This window comes from Penaeus vannamei, chromosome 11 (assembly GCF_042767895.1).
Source record: "Penaeus vannamei isolate JL-2024 chromosome 11, ASM4276789v1, whole genome shotgun sequence".
In the NCBI taxonomy this organism is placed as follows: Eukaryota; Metazoa; Arthropoda; class Malacostraca; order Decapoda; family Penaeidae; genus Penaeus; species Penaeus vannamei.
This window is the reverse complement of record NC_091559.1, coordinates 40,567,027-40,570,884: the sequence shown is the minus strand read 5'-3', so window position 1 is coordinate 40,570,884 and position 3,858 is coordinate 40,567,027. Positions and strand designations below refer to the sequence as shown.

The 3,858-nt window shown below is 40.5% G+C and overlaps 2 non-coding genes across 2 annotated transcripts; one reads left to right on the top strand and one right to left on the bottom strand.

Annotated features, from left to right (window-relative positions):
- Positions 1–2,102: 2,102 nt before the first annotated feature.
- Positions 2,103–2,184, top strand: TRNAS-CGA (transfer RNA serine (anticodon CGA)). The gene has a single exon. It is a non-coding gene; the product is annotated as a tRNA-Ser (tRNA).
- Positions 2,185–3,560: 1,376 nt separating this feature from the next.
- On the bottom strand, positions 3,561–3,642 carry TRNAS-UGA (transfer RNA serine (anticodon UGA)). Its single transcript has one exon. It is a non-coding gene; the product is annotated as a tRNA-Ser (tRNA).
- Positions 3,643–3,858: the final 216 nt, after the last annotated feature.

Sequence of the window (3,858 nt, the reverse complement as noted above, 5' to 3'; positions counted from 1 at the left end):
ATCACAGGAGGGGGAAATGAGCATCGGTTGCCGGTTCATCCATTTCCCCCCGAACTCCTTTTAAGAAATGAACTACGCGTCAAGGATAGAAAACTTATACTCTTAGGAAATGTATATCATCCTGACCTTGCTCTTGTATAAACAGATTGTACAATGAAGTAGAGAAACGTTTAAAAACAGAAGGGAAAAGGGGAAGGTTGGAGATAATCAGGGAAGCGGTAAACGACTTGGCAACTCGACTTGACAAGCATGGAACATTTAGCATAAGGAGACGCAAAGATTATCAGTTACGGTTGAAAATCCCATTACGATCCATGTACAATCTGGTCCTTGTGGTTTCGCGCGGAACAAGACAGGGTTGCGCGCGCGTGTGTGTGTATTTGTTTGTCCTTAACGAAGCTTATATGGACCACCTTCTTGAACATCTTGAGCAAGCGGGAAGAGAAAATTGCGAAACTCTTTTGTGTGTTTATTCCCCCTTTCAACATTGCTTTTTCTTCCTTCTTTCTCTTTTTTTCCTTTCTTCTACTTCTGTGCCAATTGAGTTTGTGGCAAAATTGAAAGTGAATTTACAAAAATGGTTCGTCTCTCACGTGCGGCTTTCTAATACACGTAACGGATATAGTATATATATAAAAAAACATAGATATATAACATTAACGTAAACATTGTGTGCGCTCGAACTGCCTGTGTCTTTATTCAGAACATAATGTTTCTGAGTATCCTGAATGCGACATCACACAGCTACCGATAATGACAAAATACATATATACACCAACAACATATACAAATATATGTGCACTTACACAAAATAGAGTAAGAGATATGGAAAGCACGAGAAATAAATTTAGGAGGAGAGGGAAAGGGAAGGGGAGAGAGAGGGAGAGAACAATTTTGAATTCATATCAATTTATACATTCAGAACAAAGCAATTTTCACAGTGCAAGGTTGTTCTGCAAATGCGCATATAGTGTGGTCTCTCTCAGTCATGTTTCGTTATCGTATCTTGGGCCATTTCTTTACTTTTCTTCATTTGTTATGCTTGCACGTACGTTATGTTTAGCAAAATATAATTGTATGAACTAGATTTACGTTGCCTTCAACCTTACCAGAATGCATGCCAACTAGAATTTTTTTTCTTATTTTTCTTTCTCTTCCTACGTTTATTCCACTTATTTTATTTCTCTTGCTTCTTTCATTTTATTAATATCTTTCACTTCCTACGTTTTTCATTTATTATCCTTCTTTTGGCTCTTTGTATTCGTAAATAATAGAAGAAGCAACTCCGCTGATAACGCTGAACTAAATTAGTTCAATGTCCTATTTAAACAGGAATACTGCGGACAACAACAATTCCACGTGACTAGAATAGTAAGAAACTTCAATAGCGGTTCATTAGTGATAAATTTCCACTTGTGTTTATGCATCTTTTTTTTAAAACTTTCGAATCTTATTTAAACTTTTGTCCCTTTTTTCATTTTTAGGCTGTTTGTCGATATATGTCTACATCAATTATGTGGTTTTAGGTAGATATTTGATGCAAATGTTTATGCATATCCCCACCTTCCCCCCCACCTCCTACATAGACATCGGGACTTTAATTGAAACCACGGAAGTCTATTTGAACTAAGCTCGTTTACATATTTCTGCTTGAATATGCACTGTGTAACGTAAAGATGAAAATCCTAAACCCGCAGCTCAGCTAACGAATGTGTACATAATACATGCTAATAACATCCACGTTTCGTTGACATTGTATCTTTAATGTGTTGCCTTTCAGTGTCCGCTCAAATGAATGATGTAATGGGAATATTGCTGCCACGCTCATGCATATGCAAATAAAGTCTGCAAATGACAAGGGCGATTCAGTGATTATTATTTCAGAATTCACCGATCGCGCATTTTTTTCAAACAGTGCAGCTTTAACCGCCCTAAAATGTTGCACAAACCGGTTGCAGATCTCTCCTGGGCCGTCAGTGTTCAGAAACCGATCATCCGGCTTCAATCAACCGATATTAACGACTGTATAATTACCCGGAAAGTGAATTATAATCCCACATTAACGTTAATGTATTTCCGTAGCAGATCATAGTCTGTATATAGCTGTGGTGTCCGAGTGGTTAAGGAGATGGACTCGAAATCCATTGGGCTCTGCCCGCACAGGTTCGAATCCTGTCCACAGCGTAAATTTTCTGTTCACTCGAATTAACAGCGTGAGCTCGGGGTTGCTAATGAGCCCCTGCGACTGTAGGTGTTGAACGAAAAGGTGAAAATCCCTTGCGTACGAAAACGAAAGACACAGGCTTGAGTGAAAGATGAGAATGGTGTTCCTGCGAGGCAATAGATGGCAGCACGCGTCCAATGCTCACCAACATATGCACGCACGCACGGCCCTGCACACGCGCGCGCGCATACACACACATACCTCGCCCGCCGACACACGCTGCGTTCACTTATCGAACACCGGCGGGTAAAATGCCCCGCTATTCATGCCTTTATCTCCGGGGATTTGAAGGGGGGAAGAAGGGGGAATGGTGGGGAGGGGGAGGGGAGGTGAGGGGGAGGTCCTGTTTTGTGACGAAATGATTAAAAACTCGAAATGAGAGACATCTTTGTGATAAATCTCATACGAAACTCCATGGAACCATTCGAAAAAAGGGTGTGTTTGAAATTACATATCAAAATTAGAGATAAATTGAGAAAAAGAAAGGAAGAAAGGAAAAGTGTATTACGAAAAAAAATAAAATAAAAAATCGACCTTCGTTCTAGAATATATACCGACCATCTTTCCCCCTTCCCCCTTCTCCCTTCCCTCCCTCCCTCCCTCCCTCCCTCTCCCCCGCTGGACGTCCCCCTCCCTTCCCTCCCCCCTCCTCCCCCGCCCTTGTTTGGGCACGGAAGATAATACACATGATTTATTATTATCACATAATTCTATACTCTATCATTTATGGCCACGTCAGCGGCGGGCGGGAGTGGCGTGAATATAATGCTCAATCCCCGCGCATCGATCGACGGGTTACAAGCGCCCTTCCGCCACGACGCCATAAGGTCGAGAATGGGTATTCCGATCGGGGAGTCATTTAGGGCCGTTTTTCGCAAAGGAGGGAAATGGGGATGATTTCTTTATGATTTTTATGAGGTGTGGAATAACAAACAGACGAGGGGGAGGGGGAGGGGGAGCGACAAAGGCCGATAAACCACAGGAAGAGGAGGGGACGATGATAAACTGCGTGGATACATCAGAATGCATTTTTTTTCGTTCATAGGGACGTTATATCATTATCGAAACGCTAATATCCTTATTAGAGCGTTGCTTCCACCAGTGACTTAAACAAAAAAACAATAGAAAAAGTTAAACAAACCATATACGTCTATTTCTGACGTTCTCCACGCCTCGCCTCCTAATTCTCACAGACTCGGAGACCAAACTTCATACAAAACCTATTTCAAAGTCAAAGTTTCGCATTCTAAACAACCCCCAAAAGAACAAAACCAATAACCAATGAACATGAAAACCAAAAACACAAACATATATACACAAATAAAAAAAAAACATCCGCTGCGGACAGGATTCGAACCTGTGCGGGCAGAGCCCAATGGATTTCAAGTCCATCTCCTTAACCACTCGGACACCGCAGCTAGGTACAAACGAGTGGAAACTATAATATTATAAACTATAGAGAGAGAGATATGTACATTAATATAATGTACATTGATATCCATTTAAAAAGAAATACATACTATAAACTCAAAGGGAAACCATAATAATATAAACTATATAGAGAAAGAAAAATATATGGGGAAATATATCCCGTATCAATATAAAGTATATAGAAATTACTAACACTTTAAACT